At 43.0% G+C, this 25,868-nt stretch overlaps 1 protein-coding gene and 1 long non-coding RNA gene across 4 annotated transcripts in view; one reads left to right on the forward strand and one right to left on the reverse strand.

Annotated features, from left to right (window-relative positions):
* FMN1 (formin 1) overlaps positions 1-4,816 on the reverse strand; it is a 367,926-nt gene extending 363,110 nt beyond the window's left edge. For 2 of the 3 annotated variants that reach the window (XM_084776574.1, XM_084776572.1), the window contains exons 1-2: positions 4,703-4,816; positions 4,101-4,222 (exon numbers count right to left, since the gene is read on the reverse strand). The gene's annotated coding sequence lies outside the window, so the exon portion shown is untranslated. The remainder of the gene's footprint in view (positions 1-4,100; positions 4,223-4,702) is intronic. The other variant, XM_084776573.1, reaches the window with a different exon arrangement.
* A 5,206-nt stretch (positions 4,817-10,022) lies between these two features.
* LOC311594680 lies at positions 10,023-20,160 on the forward strand. The gene is made up of 3 exons (XR_014778191.1): positions 10,023-10,276; positions 19,257-19,327; positions 20,056-20,160. It is a non-coding gene; the product is annotated as an uncharacterized lncRNA (long non-coding RNA).
* The last annotated feature ends 5,708 nt before the right edge of the window (positions 20,161-25,868 follow it).

The raw sequence follows: 25,868 nt of genomic DNA on the forward strand, positions 1-25,868 counted from the left end.
CCTCCTAGTTCAGCAGTTTTACACCATCAAAGTGCAAAACCTTCTTGCTTTTTCTTTTTTTTTTTGTACTTAGAAAAACTGAGACCCTGGACAGAGATGTTAGCACTTGAGTGGAGCTCTCAGAGAGCAGGCGTGGCACCCCACGATCACCCCAATACTCAGAAGGGCCCCTCTCTCCAATAGGTGACGTCATTCACTCAGTTTCACTTGAACTTCCTTTGCATGAGGGTCAGGTTTCGGAAACCAGAATCACTCCAGCGAAGGGGTCACTAGGGAAGTCTTTTCCTACTAAGCACACAGGCTCCAGTTCTCTCTGAAACACCTGTAATCCTTCTTCCCTTGTTTGATAGCAGGCATCACCGAAAAAAGCATCTCGCCTGGATGAGTGCGAGCAGATGCCCCTGTGGGTTCAAAACAGAACCACTGCGGCTGAAGGCTCATTTGACAACAGCACTGCTTTATCTGATGGATTTTCTTTTTAGTGCTTCAATGTTGAGGTCGCTCAAGGCCTCCATGCTTCTTGCCCCTCCCCTCCCGCGCCCCCAAAACATGCCCCAGGGCACTCTCACTGAGAAGGGAAAGCTCAGGGCAGGAGAATGAGAATTGGACCTGTCAGCCGACAAATGTAATGCTATTTCCTGTGCTGCTGCTTATCTGTCCTCCCCAGTCTGCTGCTTCTCAATTAATGTCCCAACCCTGATGGATAACGGGAATGCTAAAGACTCGCGCCGGCCTCTGAAATGGGACCCCTGGGAGCTTGTCACCTGGAAGACCAAAGTAAAATGTGTTTAATTCCAAGTATATTGATATTGAAGAGGAACCTGACGCTTTAGACAGGAGAACGGGGTATGGCTCTAATAAAACAGAAGACAAAACAAGCCACTTTTGATTGAGGCCGGGTATAGATGTGTTGGTTTGGAGAAGGGACTCAAAAAGGACTTGGCTTGACGTTGACTTCTGTAGAGAATCTCAGAGGGTTGTTCGGCTTAGGAAAGTAGAGGTACAGAGGCTCAATGAAGGGTCAGCTCTCTCCCCACAGTCACAGTGGCATTAGGGTGGAATACGGTTAAGGGCTGTGTGAGTACAGGACATTTTGTTTTGTTTTGTTTTGTTTTGTTTTGCAAAGACATGAAAACTCTAGAAAGGACAGTCCATCTCTTAGTTTCCAGTTTTTTATGCTGTCAGCAGGCTGTGCCTACTCTACCTCCTCCCACTACAATAATTATTGTTTTATAGGGTACGCAGAGCTTACTGCTTTCTCACAGCTCAGCACAGACCCTACATGCAGGCATGGTTCGTTTCCTTCCAAAAGCCAGCCTGTTGGTGCAGGCTCCCATTAGCTTCCTGTGGTTTAGCTTCTCTGCAAAGATCAAGCATGTCAGCCTGTGACTTTTGTCAGCACTCAGGCTGAGACCTGCTAAGAATTAGACCGATCTCTCTTTTCAGTCAAATACTCTGTACATCCAAAAATATAGAGCTGATGTTAAAACTTGGCCCAGAAGAAATTATAAGCAACTCCAAACATGCTCAAACTGCCAACTGTGGAATCACCACAGGCTCTTCAACATCCCTGATGATTTTTCTCCCTTACAGAAATAAAGTCTTAATTAGAAAAATAAAATAAAATAAAAGCAAGGCCATCTGAAACACAACTCAGTCTGCAATGACATGCACAGGCCTAAAGCTTTAATATAAACGAGAAAGTACTGTACACCAGGGCAGAAAAAGATGCTCCTCAGATCTCCATCAAGGATATAAATATGCCAAGTTCCTACGTCTCTTCCTTTGCGACACTAATTTTATAGCCAGATAGAGCAGAGAACTAGGGTATGAAACTCAACTTGAGGCTCAGACAATGAGATCTATAGCACCCCATTCCTTGGCGAAAGCTGTATCTGTACCCCAGGCTGTACCTGGGGATCAAGGGCTTTTCAAGTGCACTTCTTTCCTGGGACTTCTCGCTGAGGACATGGAGAAGGGAGCAGCTTGGGCTAGGGAGCTGGAGGGATGAGAATCTAGAGCTTATGAAGAAGGCACTGGGAGGGCAGGGTCTGTTCACAGAACAGAGCAAGGTCAGTAGGGGAGAGAAAAGCAGAACCAAAAGGGAAGCAGCAGGCAAAAAAATACACAAAGACAAAGAACAAGAAAACAGGGTGACAACTTCAGAAGCCCCCAAAAGTGAGGATCCACATCAAGGGAGATCGGCTTCCTCACCAGGATATGTCCTACTGATATAAAGGATAAAGCCCTCCAAATTACAAAATATCCCCCTCCCCAAAGCAGAAGGGATGACGTTGACTTCTCTGAATAAGAGACATGAACCACATAGTTCAGTGACTCTGTCTAGTTTGTATTCTTAGAAAAGAATAACGCTGTTACACAGTAAGTTACACCAGGGTGGTGATTTAGAGTCGCTTCAGTTCCCACAGACATTTGAAGAAAAGCTGTTTGACTTCCCCTGGGCAGAAGCCAATGCATGTACTAATGATTCTGCAGAAAGCACAATTTATCAAGTTAGTGTGGTGAACACAGCCAGTGAGAAAAGAACAGCCTAGGACAGACCCAAAGCCCAGAGAGAAGTCTAAAGCTTCATCTTTAATGCATCTTTACTGAGAGCTCGCTAAGCATTTGCACAAGCTGGAGCAGACGTGGCTGCTTAGACTCAGCTTCCACCAGTGGGATGCTGCTAAGAGGCAGGTCCCTACTGGGAGTCTGAAGATGACCATCGCTTATTAACATCATTACTGAGATCTAAAACAAACAGAGACCTGGGGGAGAAGACACGCTTTTGGGCACCTTCGTTATTCTTGTTGGCTAGTATTACTAACAGCGCTGATCGTTAATTCCACCATATGCTATCTGCCAGGAACTACTAAATATTTTATACTATATTATTTCAGTTACTTCTACAATTGCCTTATGAACGGAGAGGTAAGACTACTTGCATTTCTCAGATGAGAAATTAAGTAAAAAAAAAAAAAAGATGAGTTACCAAAATCACTCAACTAATACATGGCTGGTCCAGGATTTGAACCTATGCCCGATGGGTTTATGAGTTTACCCATTATGATCCATTGTTGACTATTAGCCACTGTTTCTCTCCAAGTGGGCTGCTACCCATTAGTGCCTGTAGTATGCCTAGAGCCTGCCATTTGTAGGTGCTGTGACTAGATTGCTTATCCTTGAGAGAAAGAAAGATTGCTGTTCTGGTGTCTCTGACCGAGGAGAATCAGGAGCTTTGGGCTACTCTAAACCAATGATACTATGATGAGGGGTAATCTGGTATTTGATTCATAGTTTTAATGCTTTCCTCCTAAAAGAGGGCTAATAAGTCAGAGGTCTAATAGACCTTACAGCAACCCTGGAAAGAGCTAAGCAATGGTCGTTGAGTCTCAGAGGTATACTTAGAAAATGCCTTTTGGTGTACACAATAGAAATTAATTCCTTCTCTTCTTCTTCTTCTTCTTCTTCTTCTTCTTCTTCTTCTTCTTCTCTCTCTTTCTCTCTCTCTCTCTCTCTCTCTCTCTCTCTCTCTCTCTCTCTCTCCCTCCATCCCTCCCTCTCTCTCTCCCTCCCTCCCTCTCCACTCTCTCTCCCTGATTCCCCCATGATGACACATACCCCACCTGCAAACATGAATACTAAACAAGCTTTGGTACAACTGGAGCCACTGTGGAATAAAGCAGATGCTTTGCTGCTTGACCTGGTCTCTGAAAGGCTTGGATCTGGGCATTCCCCTCGTGATGGGTATGACTTGCATGACATGGTACTGTACTACAGATCCCAGACTTGGCATTCAGCCCAACAGGACTGTGTCAGTTCAAACATCAAACTCTCTAGGAGTTAGTAAGCAGAAATGATGATGATTAATACAAAAAAGCTTCCTTTGGAAATCTCAGTTGCATGTGGGAATATTGCCTTCCCACAACGTGTGCGTACGTGTGTACACACACACACACACACACACACACACACACACACACACACACATACACACACAGTTCTCAGCTAATTGCCCTTGAGTTAAAAGAAGGCCTGGTTGTGGCCTCTGGAGACAAGGGCATTGCCTGTTATTTGAAGGAGGGGTGTCCAACACTTACATAAAGGAACAGAATCAGCCTTTGGAGAACTAGAGAGGTCTGATGGAGGAAGAGATCACGTTGATGATGGTTGTGATGATGACAAAATGATGACAGAAGAAAACGGTGATGGTGAATGTCACCTATAAATACAAGCACAGCACAGCAACAGATATCCTCGTCATTGCCAAGATAAAAAGCAAGCAGCTTCTATTCTCAATCCAACTTCAATGCGGTGCAATTGCACCATTAAAGAAAGGGGGAGAAAAAGCCTGCATCCTTCCTTCTTTGGTCCTCCAGCCCTCCCAGCTTTCCTGTGCCAAGCTGAAATGAGACTGCACTGACAAGTCAAGAAGGCTACGGCCCCGAGAGAGTTAACGACAAGAAAGGAGTTCCATGAGTTCTGTAGAGAGGGGCGTTCAGGTGATTCTAGGGGCCACCAACGCACTTCCTAGCACCCACAGCCTGGCTGTGGAGCGGGAGAAACCAACTCAAGACAGAGGAAGCTAAGGTCGGAGGCTTAGCAGCTCTGACCAGAAACCCAAAGCCAAAGGGGCGGAGCAGGCAGACAGGCTTTGGTTGGGAAGAAGAGGTGGGACAGATGGCCAGGAAGACTCTTTTACCTGACCAGGTGCAGCAGCCGTGGCAGCTGCTGCCAGGATGCCTCCGCGCCCTCTTCCAGAGCCTGGGCTGTGAAGCGGCCACTGCACCTTCCACCGCCGAGGCCCCGCCCCTAGCCGCAAGCTCCGCCTCGCTAGCACGCGCCTGTCTGACAGGCTGTTTGGGGGAGGTGTGCAATGGACTGATAGACAGCCACCCTGACCAATGGAAATGTGCAGCGGCTGCGGAGCCAGAGGGTGGGAAGGCGGGCAGAAAGCCGCAGCGCCAAATTAACTGACCAAGCGTAGTAATAGCTGATTGTTGAACCGTCACTACTTGGTAGGGGACTGGCTTTTGGGTCGAACAGGGCAGTCTTTAGATGAACGGAGAAGGTGACAACCTGTCCTCGGTGACGGCTTGCTGGCTGCCTGCTGGCTGCCTCCCAGGGCGCACGCTCGGGACTGGCTAGAAGTGATGGGGGGAGGGGAACTGGTGGCCTCAGCTTTCCCAAGGTTCCCAGCTTTAGAGACCAGTTCCCTGAAGCCTTCTCAGTGCCTCTTGCTGATTTCTCTTTAATAGTGTAAAATTGGCAAAAAAGAAAGAAAAGAAAAAAGAAAGAAAGAAAAGAAAGGAAACCAAACATAACCCATTCTTTTTGTTGTTGTTGGTTTCTTTTTAGAGATTGGGTTTCTTTGTGTAGCCTCGGCTGGCCTGGACTGGCTTTGTAGACCAGGCTGGCCTCAAACAGGCAGCTAGCTATCTGCCTCTGCCTCCCTGAGGGCCGGGATTACAGGCGTGTGCCACCACACTGTCTCATAACCCACTCTTAAACCTTTATGTTAATTCTCTAGCCGGTCACTGCCCAACCTTCCTGCTCCCTATAAACTGCTCTTACTTCTAAATGACTCAAAAGCTAAATCGGTTTAAACAGAAAAATGTTTCGGCTTCAGTGATGCAGAAAAAGAGTACTGAGTCAAGTTATCAAGGAGGCTGGGTCCTGCAAAGCATCAAGCCTGCTGTGTGACTCTTGCATAGTTGAAGCTCTTTGTGGCATTGTTGCAGTGTTGGTAACTCAGTACAGACTTTGATACCCAGAGACTCTGTTGCGTTCCAGATAAAGGCCTAACCACTGATGATTGCAGCTCAAACCAGAAAACCTTTCATAAGCCGATTAGAGGTTTAATGACATTGAGATGTGGTATGTGATTTGCGGATCTCTTCCAAGTAGGTGGGCAGGAAAGGGCACTGCCTTTAATCCACTCCCACATAAATACAAATCCACCATCTGGCACTCAAAAACAGAACTCTATCCCGAGTAGTATAACATGATAAAAAGCACAAAAATATCTAAGAAGGTATAAAATGATTTTTCCTTCGAACATTTTTCTATAAATAACTTGTGAGAAATCTGATTTACTCTTAAAACATTAGTTAAATGCCAATAGATACATAGATAGATGGATAACAGACAGATATATAGATAGACAGATTCATACTCTTCTTCAATTCACACATCTATTCAAAGTGAATTCCACAGACAGATGTGGAAATTTAGGCTTCTGGAGGTTAAGTAATTGTCTAAGTAGAGTTCATACTAAATCAATACCTCTCTGTAATTATCACAATAGAAGAATAACATGCATTAACACCCCCTGAAAGTATTTTCTTATTCCCTGAAAAGTATCCTATAGGGACCTAGTTCCTCTATGACCAACTCCTTCAAACTGCAATGTTCAGTGCACCTCCACTACCTGAGCATCCCCTCTGAATGCATTAGGACTGTTTGCAAGGCAGCTTTGCTCATAGAAGGGGCTGTGACATAGTAGTCATGGGAAGGAAGAACATTTTTCCAGGGCTTGGCTCCAGCTGGTTGCTAATTTATGTAGGAATTTCTTAAAGTACTCTGACAAAATAGTTTCTTGGCTATGAGAATTTAGTACTAGGAAGAAAATAAAAAATAGATCTAATAACCCAAAGTCTTCACCTGGTATTGTTTCAACAAAATTCTATAGATATTTCTAAACCTTATTCTGATCTTTAATCAAGGCCACAAGTGTTCTTACCTAGGAAGGTGGGAGAAGGAGGTTTATTAGCTTCTGTTACTATGACAAAATATCAGAGGTAAAAGCTCTTAGAGGAAACGGCTCGAGAGAGGACTCATAAGTTAAGATCATTCAATGCTCTTGCAGAGGATCAAGGTTCAGTTCCCAGCACAGTCCACACACAACTCCAGTTCCAGGGGTTTCAATGCCCTACAGGCACTGCATACACATGTACGCATACATACATGCAGGCAAAACAATCTTCCACATAAAAGAATAAATTAAAAAATACTAGAAGAAAGGGAGAGAAAAATCTACAATGTCCAATTCCCTGGTGAGCCCTTTATTACCACCAACAGCAAATGAAACTGTGGTCCACAGGTCACAGTGGGTTAATTCCACTTGGGAAAAATAACCATTTTCTTTCTACAAGGAGAGAGTAAAAATCTTTTTTTTTAAATTTTTTATTAATTTATTCTTGTTACATCTCAATGTTTATCCCATCCCTTGTATCCTCCCATTCTTCCCTCCCTCCCATTTTCCCCTTATTCCCCTCCCCTATGACTGTTCCTGAGGGGGATTTCCTCCCCCTGTATATGCTCACAGGGTATCAAGTGTCTTCTTGGTAGCCTGCTGTCCTTCCTCTGAGTGCCACCAGGTCTCCCGAGAATAAAAATCTTAAGACAGGTTTTATACTCAGACGTGACCCAAGATGTTATCAAAGTTTCTCAGCATTACTACTCTCGTTTATGTGGCAATGTTGAAATTAATTTTTATTTATGTACATGTGTATTATATGGCATGTGTGTGAGGGTACCCAAAGAGGCCAGAAGAGGGCACCAGAGCCCCTGGAGCTGGATTGGAGGTAATTGTGAACCATCTGACAAGAATACTGGGATTGGAATTCACAGGTCATCTGGAAAATCAGCAAGTACTCTTAACTGCTGAGCTCAGTCTCCAGCCCCTCTACAGCAAAGAAACCCAAGGACATAGTTATTCAGCTGCCAAGAGTTCTCTTTTTGAGAATAAGTTGAATAGGCTAAGTCACTTTGTGGGAACCCATGCCAAATTCTGCCATGTCAGAAATCCCGTGCTTAGGCTGTATGCTGTGACCTTCGAGTTGCTGATCTTTACTTCACGAGGTCTTGTGTTCTAGGCTATCCTTGGACTGTTTACCTTTGAAAGAAGTAAGGAAGTCCCAACTTGGAACCACCCAGAGGATCAAGGAAGTTCTTACAGGGAACTACTCAGGCTATTGTATTCTTGCCTGGGGGCTAGGGTGAGTGAAGATTAGAACAGATCCTACTGACCTTGCTCTATATATATTCTTACTAGTAGGACATTCAAGTGAATCTTGATCAGAAATTTCCTGACTTGATTTGTTATTTCTTGCATCTCTGTATCCTACTTTTCAATCCCCACTCCCTCTTTCAGGTGAACCCTGATTCAATTTTTCCCATGGGCGGGGACCTGACATTTACTCAAATGCCATTTTCTCTGGAAAGCCTTCCCCTTGTAAATGTCCAGTTCTGTATCATATTGCCCATCATCCTCAGTAATGGCTGCAGTCTATTTGTATCCTCCATGTATGCCCGTTTATTACTTCAACAGCAGGCATCCACAGGACACACTGCATACTCTCAAAAGAGCAAACAATCTTCCTCCCACAAGAACACAGCTTGTCTACAGTCTACAGTTTGCCACTGTATCCCTCACAAGTCCTTGTGTGTTATTATATGTGACCTACTTTGCACACTGTTGAATCATTTTTTCCCTGAGGAGGATAGGTGACTACCAGGTGTGACTTAGAAGGAGCCATCAGTTAAAAAAAAAAAAAAACAGATAAATAAGATATACATTGAAGAACATGAACATTGACATGCTTTTTGGAAAGGACTCCAAACCCAGCAGGGGAAGGCAGAGATAGCAAGTAACTGGTAACACCCTCTGTGGTTTCTGGGTCCCACCTTTGCAGTTGCAACCAATCAGAAGCAAGGATTGTCAGGGAAGTGAGTGACATAAGAGAGCAGCTGGAATGATGAGGTTCTGGCAGAGGATGCTGAGAGGTCGAAAGAGGAATTGGAACAGCACCAAAGAGCTTTTCTAGAAAAAAAAATAGATTTGCTCATTTCCTTTGTTGGGAATGATAGCATAACAAATCATTCTAGAAAGAGCTGAACATTTTAGCCCACTGACTGTGGTACTGTGGTCCAGCTCAACTTGCTCAGTCAATCTCAACCTGTTTCTATATCTATCACTGACTAGGAAAGACAAAGACATGAAGCATTCTGCAAGATTGATTTTGAATTTATTTCAATCCCCAGATAACTAAGTATGGGGGGAAACGCCATCCATGAGGGGTATTAATCATAAAACCAATGACCACGTCCCTCTGAAATGTAGGACACTGGTGGACCATCTAATCTCCAAGAAGCTGCCTCCTCATTTGCCCTCAGCTGGATAATCAGCTTTTCATCTCAGTCCCAGCTAAACTCAGCTTACCTGCTGTGGGTTCCCCATAGCTCTGACCATCTCTGAAGTCTCCGAGCATCATGGAAATAATGACAACCTTGCTACTGTGCCTGGAGACACAGGGAAATGAGGCTTTGTGCTATAGCAGTGTCTTTTCAAGTGGGTTCGTAGCTAGGGAAAAGATCAACTGGCCTGTGGAAGTCAGCATCCAAATAACAAGCATATTCCTTGGACCTTGGATGGCTCATTGTCGAGGGGGGGGGGTGGGTGGGGAGGGGGCGGGGCTCCTTCTTTTCTGATGTATCATCCGCATTTACTTGTTCCCCAGGCACTCTGAAGAGGATTTAAAATGAAAATTACCGTTGTAACATTGCGATGTGTAGGTGAATATTGTGGAGGCTGGTAAAATGTTTGCAGACTGACAAGATCCTTAAACTTCTGTGCAAAACTAGTGCACAGAAGTTAAAAAAAAAAAATACTACCAAAGGTACCATATGGAGAAATTACTCTCATGGCACTCCAAAACTATTGCATCTATGCTGTCATTTTGTCCAAAGGAACAAAAACCTGCATCTCAAGTTGAAAACATGAAGTCACCCAGTAATGTCTGGAAGAGCTCAGCTTTGACTGGACAGGACGCACCACCTTGATTCTTCTTCTCTTGAACATAGGTGAGCAGAGCGGACGGAACTGGGAGGGAGTCATGCCAAGAGCCCTATCCTCAGCAAGGGCAGCAGGATTTCTATTCAGTAAGATCCTACTGACTTGTCATTAGCTGGCAAGAGATGCCTGGCAGGTTGCTTTGTCAGAGTCATTTATTAGTCATAAAACCCACAGAGCTACACCCTGAGGGCAGACAGAGAGAGAACAGCTGGCCTCCAAACCACCTGCTTTATGGTGAACAACTCAAAGATGATGGGAAGGGAAGGACATCTCCCACTGAGACTGGGGTCATTTTCAGACAATGCTGCCTAACCATGTTCTATGGAATAAATGAGCCTAGAACTGTCACAGCCAGAGGAGTCAGACCCCAAAGCAGCAGGCTCTGCAGAGGACAGCTGGCACCTCCAACAGAAAGAAAAGGTATTTAAGATCCCTTTTCATTGCAATAGCTTCACACAAACATGGTGCTTTGAAACGCACAAGAAACAAATACAAATTGACAATAAGCCCTGCATTGAATCAGCAAGTGCCCTGAGCCACTTACACACACACACACACACACACACACACACACACACACACACACACACACACTGGTTTCTAGATCTTGGTGGTGGAAAGATCACTAACCAGCTCTCTCTGAACTTGAACTTGAGAGGAAACAGAAGTTAACGATGTGAACACACAGACGGGTAGGTTATCACTTCTTAGGCTGTGTACCAGAGAGGAATGAATAGAATAGAAGAAAACCCAGCCAGGCTCAGCAGGTGGGAATGCTAGGAGCAGTGGTCTGACATAGGCTTCCTAAGGAGGGTGACCCTTAAGCTGAGACCCAGGGAACTGCTCCATGAAAAGAGGGATGGAGAACCAGGCAGGCAGAAAGAATAACACACACAAAGCTCCCTGGCTTTGTGACGTTCAGGAGAGAGACTGAAGTGTATCAAAGAACTGAGAGAACCAGTGTGGATGGTGTCACAGAGTGCAAAGGGGAGGGGACACATGAGGCTGCAGAGGTGGGCAGGGTCAGACTACACAGGGCACTGTCTACTTTCATATAAATCCTTCAGATACCCATGTTTATGCATATGTATATATATATATATATGCACATATGGTGTGTGCACATGTAAATACATACATGTGGATATATGCCTATAACCATTACCATCAAAGTCTAGTTTTCCTCAGGAAAGCATTCAGCAATGAATACATTTGCATCATATGAGTTTCAGTTTTATTTTATGCCTACCATCATTAACTTTTCCTACATTAATATTCAATAAGCAAAATATCACTTAAATTTTGACACAGCTGAGAATAAGTACTATTATCCCTCATTTTTTGTGCTCATGTCACAGAAAGGACTCCCCATTTACTGAACAATAAATGACATTGTCAGCATGGAAGTCAAGGCAGTTGGAAGAGTCTGTGTAATATCCTTTACCCAGAAATTTGGTCTACACAGTGCTCAGTTCCTACTTAGGCCAGACCAAGAGCATTGCCATGTAAAGCACCCCATCAGGTTACTGTTAGGTACTAGCTTTAGTTCAATTTCATTTTCTTCTGCCAATCACACAGGTATAGAACTCAGGAAAAGAGGAAAGTCTTCTAAGACTGGTTGAAGTTTGAAAAAAAAAATTCCAGGTCTATGCTTGATAGGAAATGGGCTACTATGAAGGGAGTAAGGGACGACACAGCTCAAATCAGGGCCTCTACAGCTTGTGCCAAGAAAAAGCAGGAACCCATGAGAAGATGGGGGAAGTAGAGAGAAGCAGTTTGGGCCCAAACTTGACAGCTTCACCGCGGTACCCCAGGAGAACTGTGCTCACCTTTGCACATATGGTACAAAGACTTACAGGCTTCCCACCTATCCTTGAATTTATTCTGCATGGCAGATTTTGATATCTGAAAGCAGGTCAGTAATTGAGGGTGTGTGCATGATGTAGGTGCATATGCATATGTTATAGATGACCAGTTTCTTCTGGGAACAGAATCACATAAGAAGGCTCACAACAGTCAATCTGCTCAGAGGACTGAGTTGTAGGACTGATGTGGAGAAGGGAGAATTATCTACTTTCCTTCACATGGACAGGAGAATCTTGACAGTGATGTTGAGAACGGATCCTGTCGTGAATCTCTTGCACCAATATTGGAGTGATGGTTAATTGGAGAACTTGATCCAGCAGTTTTGTTGGGGGGATGGTTTTGTGCACTATAAATTCAGATGCTGATTTCTATGTGCAGAGATATAGTTGCAGCCTGGCCATGAGCATTGTCATTTCTATGAAGAATCTCCTGTCTCAATGTTGTGTAAAACTTGTTCTTCATCATCTCTGATTGGTTAATGAAGAGCTGAACAGCCAATAGCTGAGCAGGAGAGGAGAGTTGAGGCACAATTTCCAATCCCAGTGAGGGAATCCCAGGTGGAGGAGAGAGAGGAGAGGAAGGTTGCCTGGGAGAGGTCTACAGGAACCATGAGAAGTCACCATAAGGGAGTTGCCATGAGGATAAAGATGGAGCAGGAGCAGCCACGGCAAGACCAGATGGCAAGTAACTGGGCCCATGGCTGGGAAATAGTCCAGACTAGCATAGCTGGGTTAGAATAGATGACTATCTGCCCAGCTATAGTGTTTTGAATATTATAAATAAATGCAATATGTCCCCATGTTGTTATTTGGGAGCTAGAACTGGTATAGGAAAAGACCCAAATACTTTTTTTAAAACACAAGTTCAGAAAGATTGAGTGCCCACCAACCACTAAGCCTAACATGCTTTTTACCTATATAATCTATTTGGCATACAGTATGATAAAGTGCTCATCCTATATAAGTTTATAGTTCCAGCTCACTAGATAAGATGGTGGGACTACCATCTTGCGGTCTCACCCAGAATTCTCTTCTTTTTGTCTAACACTTGATGGGCCTCAGTCCATATGCAGTAGCATAGCCAAGTATGGCTTCTATGGGCATCTGTCTTGTTTAGTTACTAAAGGCCCAAATACAGAAGAACACCACAATTTAGATACTGCTTTCCTTTGACACTTTCAAATTATAAATTATTTCTGAATTTGTACTTTGCACAGGACTCTGTACATTCTGCATAGGTCTCAGTCATGTCCTGTCACTAAAAATCCTGTTTCCAATTTGAAAACAAAATTAGACTTTAGGTGATAAATAGTATAATTACGATTAGAAGAAAGTGCTTGAACTAAGAAAGGCAAGAGTTCATGCCTTAGTTCTGGCTTTACTACCAATAAGAGTTCTGAGATATAAAGTCCTTTAAAACTTCAATTTCCTCATCTATGACTGCCCTACAGTTTGATTTTTCTTTCTAAAATATTAACTATAATGCACTAAAGTACTTAATGTTCAGTGTAGCACAATGCATGAAAATAGCAACAACATCAGTATATGGGTATACATATTTTCCTTCTGTGTATATCTTTTACTACTTAATGAACATTTTGTTTTCCTCCAACTTAATCAGAAAAAATAACTGTCACATAGTAAAATCTTGTCTGTCTGATTTCCATGCCTCTGTGTCCTCTTAATCTACACACACTATTCTCTAGTCATGGCTCTAGTCCCACAGTCCTCCTTCCATTTAGCAATTGTGCCCATGCAAAAGATACTATTTTAACTATAAAACTTTATTTAAAATTAAGTACCTGGGATAGACTTTGAATTCACACATCATTTCCACCCTTACCTTTGTCATGTCTATCCTATAACAATTCTACATATCATCACCAAACATAAATATTCTTCTAGCAATATGCTGGGTGGCATTTCTGATTAATCATCACATACACCAAAATATGTAAGTCCAGATATGGAAGCTTCACTTAAGACGGGACTGGAGAAAGCAGTTTCTACATAAGTATGAGGACCTAGATTCACATTCCTATTATTCATGCAAGACCATCCAATCAACCAACCAACCATCCAACCAACCAACCAACCAACCAACCAACCATCCAACCAACCAACCAACCAACCAACCAACCAACCAACCATCCATCCAACCAACCAACCATCCATCCAACCAACCAACCAACCAACCATCCAACCATCCAACCAACCAACCATCCAACCAACCAACCAACCAACCAACCATCCATCCAACCAACCAACCAACCATCCAACCAACCAACCAACCAACCAACCAACCAACCAACTAACCATCCAACCAACCAACCTACCAACCAACCAACCAACCAACCAACAATAACAGAATGGATGTGGCTTTGTGTACACAAATAACCCTAGGGGCAAAAGCAGGAGTATTGCTCTGGGGCTTGCTGGCAGCTAAGCTAGCTCTAGGTTCTAGGAAACAAAAACTGCTTCAAAAGAAAAAGAGATGATAGAAGAGTATACCCAATGTTGTCCTTTGGCCTCTGTACACACATACACACACACACACACACACACACACACACACACGCACACGTGCATATATGACACACACTCTGTACACTCACATATAAAAAAATGTAAGTGTGCATGCACAAAACATACAAATAAGATGTCAAATAGAAAAGCAAACTTTTTTTGTTTGTTTTTGTTTTTGTTTTTGTTTTTCGAGACTGGGCTTCTCTGTATAGCCTTGACTGTCCTGGACTCACTTTTATAGACTAGGCTGGCTTTGAACTCACAGTGATCCGCCTGCCTCTGCCTCCCAAGTGCTGAGATTAAAGGCATGCACCTCCAGCACCCAACAAAACCAAACTTAATACCCTAAAGCATGTCAGAACTGTTCTGATGTCTGTACCTAGAATGAACTGTGTATGTAGTACAAAGAGGGATGGATGGGCAGAGGGATGGATAGAAGCTAACAGAGTTAATGTTTCTTTAAATAAATGGGTGGCAGGGACATGGGTGGCCCTTTAGACTGCGTATATGTGCGTGTGTATGTGTTCATATGTGTGTGCATTTGAAAAAAGTGATAAAATGTAATAGAGTCAAGGCCATTAGTATGCTGTGTGCTTGCATTAGTTGGTAAAAATAAGGGAATGCAGTAAAATTAAGACTGTCAACTTCCTCTAGGAATCTAAACTCTGACAATAGTGATCCTGCATGCTAAAGGGTGGGCAGAGGTGGCATTAGCTGCCTTTGCAAAAACCATGATCTCACAAGGACATCATGGCCCTTAACATTTCCTATTCTGTTGCCTTATATCTTTGCTGGGTCTAGGCTTCTCATATGACCCCACAGATGTTTGAGTTTCCATCCCTATTGTTAATACACATGTGCCAGAACATAGGTTATGCTATTACTAACCCTATAATTCATTTCCAGAGATTTTTAAAAACATGGAGTCTTTAAAGTTCTCATCAATATCTATGAATTTATTGAAATTATATGTAAAATATGGTGCTTATGGCCCTATGATCCTGGGAAGACAACTCATATATTTTTATTGTTTTTTTTTTAAAAGAGATCAATGATTCAAGGATGAGAACCACCATAAATTAAGTACGGTAATGGATTTTTAATTCTTCAAATCTTAAAATACCACCTGAATACAATCAATCAAGTATAGTCCTATTCTTGATGCTAAGGCACCTTTGTGTCTTCTTCAGACATGTGCCCATGAATGTGAGAGAGGGAGGGGAGAAGGGGTGTCTAAGAAAAATGAGGAGAGGGGTGAGGATGGATGAGGAGATTCCAGAAAGTAAGGTAAGATTGGTTGAAGGCAAAGGACCAATGAAGTATCATGCCAAACTCTGGCCCTGGCATGGGTGGTCTTCTTCATTTGCATACTCCTAGTGACTTTTCTTGGGCTATATTAGATCTTTAATTCTGTCACTGGAAATTCCACAGATACTTTATTACACTTAAGTTCAGCCATAAAGTTTTAGTTGGAATCCTATATAGGTGTTCAGTTCCAGTAAAGAATGTATTGTCCCTGACCCCCAAACTTCATTCATGGGCAGAACCAAAGCAAAAGCTGGCATCTTGAATCTAAGCAAAAATGTAAAATGGCTCCTCTTCACTTAAACCAACTAGACTTCAGTGTATCTTCCTATCTAAAGCTTGTGACAGTCACCTTGACACTCGGAGGAGTCTTCATTGTATGCACTAAGGATTTCTGCAAGTTTATATCAGTGTCCTTCCCCCTGTCTCACACATTAACATGGAAGCTAAGTGTAGGGAAAACTGATGTCTGGGCTCTTACATAACCACAGCAGAATCCACTTATTCCCTAAATATGCATCTCCTAATCACCCCCGAATCACCTGCCTACTTAGGTAAACTCACTCTTGGAAAAGATGCCTTTATTGGATTTCCTAGAGGAGGGATGTTAAAAAGAAGAGGCTGGGAAGGAATTCTCATGCTTGCTCTACTGACATTGTCTTATTTCAAGAGGCTATCCTATGCATTAGGCTGTTCAACAATGTTCCTGACCTCTACATACTGGATGCCAGGGCCACCACCCACCAACCAGTTGTGAAAACCAAAACTGTCTCCAGGAATTGTCAAATGTGCATATGGTCAAAATCTTTATTGCATTAATATGAGTAGACCCATTTAATCCTGTGCCAACTTTAAAGCAGAGGCTATCAACCTGTGGGTTGCAACCCCATTGGGGGAGTGCATATCAGATGTCGTGCATATCAGATGTTTGTATTATAATTCATAACAGTAGCAAAATTGCAGATATAATGTAGCAATGACATACTATTCTGGTTGGGGTCACCACAACATGAGGAACTGTCTTAAAGGGTCACAGCATTAGGGAGGTTGAACTTGGGGAGGAATCCACAGCACAGGATCCATTATCTATTTTCAGACATCCATGCAGTCCAGCACTCCATAGCATTTTCAAAGCAAGTGCTAAAATACCACTAGGCCAAGGTCCTTTCAATTCTCTCCTTCATAAGAATCCTGCTTCTGACATGGAATGTCAGAAAATGTGGCCAAGTGCATGTGATGGAACGTGGTCTATACAAAAACACATTTCTATAAGCAATATAAAAATTCTATGTTGTACCATTCCTGGAGAACCACCCTTGTAATCACTGCCTAAAAAATACTATCCATAATAACAAAGGGAGATCCAAGATCCCTATCTCCTCTCTCTCCCCAAACCCTCAGGTTCAATATCACATGGATGGATGAAAACAGCAGTAATTACCTTATAAATAATGAATAAAGCACTATTGTTGTTACTTTTTTAAAAAGGGAATCCTGCTTCTGAAAGACCAGAATACACATTAAACCCTAACTTGTTTTCTTCTTGATTGTCCATACTGTTGCAGTACCTCAGCTTCACCTCAGGAAACCCAGCTAGTCACCAACCCGATATCAATGCTACTTATTGGGTTTTCGGGTGGATTTCACAACAGACCTTCATTAGGACAAGGTGTGCAGCTTCGTTTTTCTCATTTACACAGAAGCATCTAATAGCTGGGTTCTAGAGTCATGTGAGGTGCAGTGATGCTCCTAGCCAAGAAGAAGACAATGGTGACTACTGAGATGGGACGTGTGACTCCCCGTGGGTCAGGAATGCTAGCAGCGCTCTAGCTTTTCTTCCAACCAAGCTGGCTTGTGGCTTAGCTCTCCCTTACAGTGAAAGAAATCTCTTGTGGTATGGACCAGAAAGCTGTTAAACTAAATATGACCATTAATAAAAAATATGCTTCATAGTGTACCATCAGCCCCTAGTTAGTATGACTCCAGTGATGAACAGAGTATAAAAGAAGAAAGACAGACACCCAGGAAGGAAGGAAGGAAAGAAGGAAGGAAGGAAGGAAGGAAGGAAGGAAGGAAAAGAGAGAGGAAGGAAGGAAAGAAGGAAGGTGTCACCACTCTAGAGGCAGTAGGGCCTGGGAGAATGGAGCCAATCAATGAACAGACCACAGAGCCTCTTGCTGTTGCCTACTTTATTCAGAGCATCTGACAATTTGTACTCTGAGGGTAAAGAAGAGTCACAAGAGTAAAGTCACAAGGACAAGCTGCATGGGGCAAAAGCATGCTTTTCCATAGAGGCGTATAAACAAACAACAATAGTTGTAATGAATAATCTGAAGTAAACGCACGCCTATCCACTACACCTGGGAGGAACACGAGAGAAAATGTCCCAAGAACACGTCTGTGTTTTTGAAGGAACTGAGGTCACAAGTCTCTTGTCTTGTTAGAGTTTCTTCACAACCTCCCAGAATTCTCCTCACACAACTCTATTCTTGGACTATGTTCTGACAGGAAGGAAGGAAGGAAGGAAGGAAGGAAGGAAGGAAGGCAGGCAGGCAGACCAATGTTATGGTTTGAATATGAAATATCCCTACAGCTCATGGGAAGTTGTTAACTTTTAGAAGGTGGTCCTGGGTAGAGGAAATGGGTCTTGAGATTGGGGTTCAAGGTTCATAGGCCACTTTTGCTTCCACCTATTTTCTCTACTTCCTGATCCACTGAGATGTGAGGAAGCTGTTGGCAAGGCCTGCTGCCACAAACAAAAACGAGCCAGATTAATCCCATCTAGCCAACCAAGCATTGGCTGAGATGATGGAGTAATCCCTCTGAAGCATAAGCCAAAGAAACAAACCCTCGTCTTCATTAAGCTAGCCATGCCAAATGTTTCATCACAACAACAAACAGTGCAACTAATACATCCAGATGGACAGGTGGAAGGGAACTAGCGCTGTGCTCACCAGAAGTCTCTTTTATCTTCTGAATTTTTGTCTGCACTGGTTCATCCATCTGACTTCCATGTTGAGGCAGAGAATCCTGGGGCCTTGCCAGATGGTATAGGCCGATGACACAGATCTTTCACAAGCAAGTCTGGAATATTAGAAAAAAAGAGGAGCTAGTTGATATTCAATGTTCTTCTCCTATAGAATGCCCTTTTACTTCCGTGGTTTGCTTCAGATATTTGCATATTCTTGGTTTAGGGTAGTACCCCTTGACTAATTTGTGTTAATAGTTTAAATTGTGAACAAGGACAAATACTTTAGATATTTTTTTCTTGACTGTGTTGTCCTTATACTTATATCAGACAACCAGGCAATGTGGGGAGAGTGGGACCTACTCTACTCATTTTGTTTTGCTTTTTAAAACTTGTTTCATAAGCTAATTGGTTCAATGTTAGTAAACTAAGTGCTTAAGATAACTGACAGACACACTTCTTGTCAGCTAAGCGAGCTCTTTGGAGAAACAGCTTAAGACAGAAACTAATGTTTTCAAGGTCCCACCTACACAAATGACACCTATATGCAAAGTTAGTAACTTCGTTAAAACTTAAGCGTAAATTGCTTTTAAAAGACCATACGCAAAGGGTTAGACAGGCCCACCAGTACAGGTTTACTAAGTTTTCTCATCGATATTATCTGGAACACGTTATTTTCTGTCTTCATCCTCCCTATATCCCTGTATCATAAAGATTGACTGCTCTGCTCTCTTAGCTGCTAGGAACCTGACCTCTGCCGGGAGCCACAGCTGAAGGATGCGACCTCCTGTTTGAGACCTGGAAAATGTGAATATTCTACTAACCTCCCAGCTGAACTCTCAGCCAGCTGCCCAAGCCCTTTACAAACAAGATGCCTATGTAATTTAGAATAAAGTGAAATGGTCAGGTGTGATGGGGAGGAAGGGGTATGGGACTTTTAAGTTGAAGAGGGCATTTGTGCTACAATTTGTCTTATTTGTGTGGAGCTACTTGCAAACCTTTTCTTATTGGTAGGCTTGGTGATTAAAAAAAAAAAAAACCCTTCAATTTTATCCAAAAGGAAAAGAAATGAACAACAACCCGATTCCGTGTAACTATAGATCAGTAAATGGAGCCTACGGTATAGCTTAAACATTGAATATGTGTTTGGAGTAAAGATTGAGGAGAAATAATCTGACTGGGTTATGTGACTACTTCCCAGAATCTACCAGAACTGGTGTTCTCATCCAGAGAGCCTGAGAAAATAGCCCCTCAATTAAGATTAAGATCAGAGCACAGAGAATAATGGCTTTATTGAAAATTCAATTACAAGCCAGACTCTCTCTGGTTGGAAATGCCTTCTCAATTTCATAAAGCTTTTGACATCAGCTAGGACCAGGCAAGAAAAAAGTACAGCTAAGACAAGCTGTTAAAAGCAGATCACGTAGGATGCCTGTCATCTTTCAGGACTAGAGAGGAAAAGCCATAGCTAGTATGACATAGCCAGTATGTCAGAGTTTAAAGTAATCTGTGTGTTTGTCTTTATGTCAAAGCAGGTCACAAGAGATCTTCAAGCCATCTATTTGGAGAGCATGTACTTCAAACCCTTGGCTTTGGAGTCACCCTGGGGCTTTCATTGTGTAGTTCTCTATATCAAGGCATTCCAGCTGAAGTTTTGCTCAAGTGTTATATGATTTCATATTAACTTCCTTGGCCATGTGTGCATTTGTCTCTTCTTTGCATTTCACATATCCAAAGATGTCACACTTGTCATCCTTCACCATGACAGAGACTTGATAACAGGCTGGATCAGTCATATCAAATGCTCTGCTTTAACACCACACACACACACACATACACACACACACACACACACACACACACACACACACACACACACAACTATGAAGAGTGATTTTATATAAAAGATATATTCAAACACTCCAGTTCTTTTTTGTTTGTCTATTTATTCTTCAGTAATTCAACCACTCTAAAGTTGTTGTGCTGGAGGTTAATAGCAAATCTCTTATCATTAGAAGACTATGGACACCCTTGACTCTGGTTCCTTGAGTCTTCCATTTGTCTCCCTTGAATTTTAACTAGTGTGCTACTTAGCCATAAATATCAGCAGGCTCATTGGCTATGACTAACATTTGTTGAAAAACCAACATTCTGCCAACCACTCTGTTTACTGGCATGTCATGTCCTCTGAACATCCCTGTATGTTCTTGTTTTGTCTGCCAAGAGTGACTCCCTTTTATCCAGGTCATCTCTTAGAGTTACCCTGAAGGATGAGATACATTCCTTGGATAAAAGCCAGGTGTTCATCCTTACTATACTTAGAATCAAATGGTCATTATGCTAGTTTACCATTTTCTTCCTGCTCACTGTGTCCAGGCATCTATCATGGGCCTTATGTTGCCTCCACAAGACTCTGAGGAACTGTGCAAGACTTAGAGAAGCTGTGTAAATAAAGAGGGAGCATCTGCTTCAGCTGTCAGCAGTTTGCTTCCCCAGGAATATCTTGTCTTCTGCCAACATCTTGCTGCAGGTTAACTTGTTACAGATGCTGCCTGCATACTTCCTGATGACACTTTGTACCTCAATTATCACATCTGGTCCTCACAAAACCTATTAAAATTAACAGTCACAGAAGCTGGGGAGATGGCTCAGTTGATAAAATCTATGTCATGCAAGGATGAGGACTTAAATTCAGACCCCCCAAGAACTAACATAAAAAGGCCAGCTATAGGGGTTGGCGCAGAGACAGTAAGGTCTCTGGGCCTGCTGGACACTGTCTAGCTCAATTGGTGAGGTTCAGGTTCAGTTGAGAGACCTTGTTTCAAAAATAAAACGGAGTCCCTGGAGAGATGACTCAGCAATTAAGAGCACTGGCTGTTCTTGCAGAAGAGGATTCAACTCCCAGCACCTACAAGGCAACTAACAAGCATCTCTAACTCCAGTCCCAAGGGATCTGATGCCCTCTTCTGGCTTCTACGGGCACTGCACAGATGTGCAGGCATCGAAATATCCACATATAAAATTAAAGGAAAAAAGTGTAATTAAGTGGAAAGCAATTGAAGAAGACACTGAGCATTGACCTCTGACCTGCATATACATGCATATATGTACACATACATATACAAAATAAAGGATGGAAAGAAATAAGAACAGGAAAATGAAAGGGGGCAGAGAAAGAAAGAAATTAATCAATTTACACAGCCCACAATACGTACCACATTCAGTAAACAAGAGGTGAGTCTCACATTCCATGTGAGCAGCTCCAGATCTCCATCCAGGTCTGGTCTGAGCATTTCTAATGGCCAACATTTCTGATCGATGTCTCTTCACTGCTCTCACCATGTCACAAGGCAAAGGACTGAGTTCTCTACAGTTGCTTCATTATGACCTGATGACCATCCAAAACCATCATAATCTTCGGATCCCAGTAGATGGGGGTTTAGATTTAACTGCAGATATAAACAATCAGTCTCTATCAAGGAACAATTAACGAACATTCATGCAGGCAGACGTGGAGAGGACAGCCACCAAGAATTTTAAAGTAGCTGAAGAAATGCTAATGGACGAGTATCTGTGGGTGTAGACAAGTGGCTCATTATGAACATTTCAACTACACCTTGCAAAAGAGTGAACAGGCAATTACATTACCCTGGAGTTGGATAGCGTTCTTCAAAGTTCAACTATTTTATGCTAGAAACAATAATACAAGAGCAACACACGGTTTTGTGGGAGAAATAAAGCCTTTACACGTGCCTCCTCTTCACCTTCCTGAGCCAATACAGGGAAGGAGGCCCTCGGTAGACTCATATTTCAAATGTTTACTTTACCTTCCCCATTGGCCCTTATTCATTGAGGTAAGGCCTTACAGGCACAAACACAGACACATCCAGGAAAGTAACTCCACCTAGATTATCTGTAGGCAAGTCTGTTGGCTCAATTTTCTTAACCAATATATTTTATTACTAACTTATTAACCGAGCGTACGTCCTTTATAACCTGACTAACCGAAACAATAGGAAAAGAGGATTAAAGAATAACAAAACCGTAAGGATATCAGTTCTGAGGAACGATTCTCCTGTTGTAATCTGCAGGAATTCTTCTGCCAGAACTGGAGTAACCAGAGCCCGGAACCTCAGCAGGAGCCGAACCTACGAAGCCTTCCCTTAAGCCGTTCTCTCTAGGAGCATCTCAAAGTGGACCAATGAACAGCCAAAACTATCCCAAGTCTCCAAAGGCCCCGCCTCTTGTTTCTGGCTCACTTATATTTCTCCTCCCAGAGTCTGTTCACGGATCTTTTCAGCTGGCAACAATCAAGCTCCCTCAAGAGGTGGTTTGCCTTCTAGTGGATTAACATCACCTGGCTGAGGGTGGCAGGTGGCGGCAGTGGCTGCACAAATCCATAAAGCATTTTCTTAATTAATGTTTGATTTGGGTTGGTCCACTTGGGAGCAGCGCTAACTCTGGGAAGGTTGTCTTGAGTTGTATAAGAAACCAGGCTGAGCCGGGTGGTCGTGGTGCATGCCTTTAATCCCAGCACTTGTGAGGCAGAGGCAGGTGGATCGCTTCGAGTTCGAGGCCAGCCTGGTCCAAAAAGTGAGTCCAGGACAGCGAAGGCTACACAGAGAAACTCTGTCTCGAAAAACCAAAAAAAAAAAAGAAAGAAAGAAAGAAAGAAACCAGGCTGAAGAAGCTACAAGGAGCAAGCCAGCAAGAAGCATTCTTCCCTCCATGGTTTCTGCTATAGTTCTGGTCTCAACTTCACTCAGCGATGGAGTGTGAATTGAGAAGGTAAGCTCACATAACTCTTTCCTCCCCAAGTTTCTTTGTGTCATGGTGTTTTATAACAGCTTTAGAAACCCCAAGTCACTGACAAAAGAAATAATAATAAAGAAGAAAGGGTTTATATTGGCTTAGACTTCATCATGGTCCGAAGACACAGCCAAGGGAAGGGACAACAGGGACGCAGAAGCTGGCAGCTGCTTGATCACATTGCGTCCACACTCAGGAGTAGAGAAGAGGGAGGAGAAGAGCAAGTGGAGACAGGCTGTCAAACTTCAAAGCCACCTGCTAATGACATACTTCCTCCAGCAAGGCTTCACTTCCTACAGGTTCTATAACCTTCCCTAACAGTTGTACCCAGCTGGGGACCAAGTATTCAAACACAGGAGACTGTAGGAAAAATTCCATATTCAAACCACAGCACCCTGTCTTAGCCCTGTGAGCACAGGAGTTACCCCATTGGTGGTGAGGTGGGTAGCCACACCCAGCAGCATTTTATATGACTTCTTGGGAACTGAACTCCCAGTCTTTATGCTTACGCTGCAAGCGCTTCAGGCACTTTCGCTATTAAATCCCTTTCCCACCCCATCGTTGTTCATTTAAAGCAGTGTTCTTCTGCTTCCATAACTTGATACTGACCAGATTTTTCTCAAGTCAGCTTCCACCTGTTTGGGGCCAGCAAGAACCTTGGTGTTTTTGCAACATGGATGTTCAGCACAGTTCCTAGGTCCAAAATTCCTGCTGGATGGTTCACTACACGTGGTGGCTTATCTCAAGCATATTTTCCTAAGCCAGTGTGAAGGAGAGATAAACCTGTTTTCTTTATGATTCCAAGTGTGGGATCAGAACGGTCTTGTGAGAGAACAGGTGAGGTTAATCCACTAGAAGACCAACCACCTCGTGTGGGAGCTTGATTGTTGCCAGCTGAAAAGATCCCGTGAACAGGCTCTGGGAGGAGATATATAAATGAGCCCAGAACGGGAGTTGGGGCTTTTTGGAGACTTTGGATAGTTCTGGCTGTTCATTGCTCCTCTTTAGACACTCGTAGAAAGAACCACTCGAGGGGAAGGCTTTGGGGCTCCGGCTCCTGCTGAGGTTGTGGATTCTGGTTGCTGCAGGTTCCAGCAGAAGAAATCCTGCTGACTAAGCCAGGAGAATCGTTCTTCTGAATTGATATCCTTACGGTTTTGTTATTGTGCTCCTTAATCCTCTTCTCCTATTGTTTTGGTTAGTAGGGTTATAAGTGACATATGCTCGGTTAACAAATTGTTAATAAAATATATTGGCTAAGAAAATTGAGCCCACACCAGTGCTTTGTAGCCAGTATATCTAGACAACATGTATACCTTTGCAGAAGGTTGGGGTGTATCTGAGAGAAGGGCTAGATACATAGAGAAGCCTAGGTCGTCCTTATTAAGAATTATGTGACACGGGGATGCATATGGGTCAGGGAGTACTCTGATTGCATCTCCTGCTCAGATGTGGCCGTTCTCTTCATCTCTACTTACTGTGAATGTAGGAGATAGAACCTTCATCATCGTTACTATTGCTGTGATCAAACACCATGACCAAGGCTACATGGGAAGGAAGGGTTTGCTTTACTTACAGTTCCGTCTAACAGTTCATCAAAAGCAGTGAAGCAGGAACTCAAAGCATGGTGGGAACCTGGAGGGCATGCTGCTTACTGGCTTGCCCCCCATGGCTTGCTCAGCCTGCTTTCTTATAGAACCCAGGACCATCAGCCCAGGCCTGGAACCACCCACAGTGACTGGGCCCTCCCACATCAATCACTAATTAAGAAAATCCCCTACAGGCTTGCCCTACAGCCCAGTGGGGCATTTTCTCAACTTCCTTTGCCGATGACTCTGTGTCAAACTGACATAAAATTAACCTGCACAGAGTCCCAGATGCTGAAGCTTCAATACAGAAAGCCTCAGGCCTGAGTCCTGTCCCCAAAGGAACAGAAAGAAACCCAGGATTCGATTCCTGTAAGTAGACTTTTATTAATGAGGGATTGGCAGGGAATCCTCAGAAGTCCCTCACAGCCTTGTGCCTGCTGAATCCCTGTATAACACTCTTCTTGGCATCTAGATAATCCCTTCACCTCATCATTTCTTCACTATAATGCCACCTTACCATTGAACACTGTGACTGCTCTTTCTCAGTTCCCACACCCCCCGCGGCTGCATAACTAGGCTATATCACACAACATCATCAGATATTTGTAAATTCTATTGTGTTTGCTTACCAGCTATGATTTTGGCAGGATTTGGGTCTTTTAAATACTATAATTCTAATATTTAGAATACTGGCTATCCCAATGATGTTCTTCAATAAATGTTTTTAGAGTGGTTGACCAATTGACTGACTCACTGACTGACTGACTGAATGAATGAGGACCGATTTGAATTATTAGAACACCAATTCAGAATTATCTCTGAATGATATCTAGTTGATCTCTGGTTGGATGAAGGCAGTGGAAGTGCCTTTACTTCATTTGGCCACAAGAGGATGCTGTTGATCAGTTTTGTTTTTTAATTTTGTTGGTGTCACATTCAGAAATTATTCA

This window comes from Acomys minous (genome assembly GCF_964271855.1).
Source record: "Acomys minous genome assembly, chromosome: 3".
NCBI classification, from domain to species: Eukaryota; Metazoa; Chordata; class Mammalia; order Rodentia; family Muridae; genus Acomys; species Acomys minous.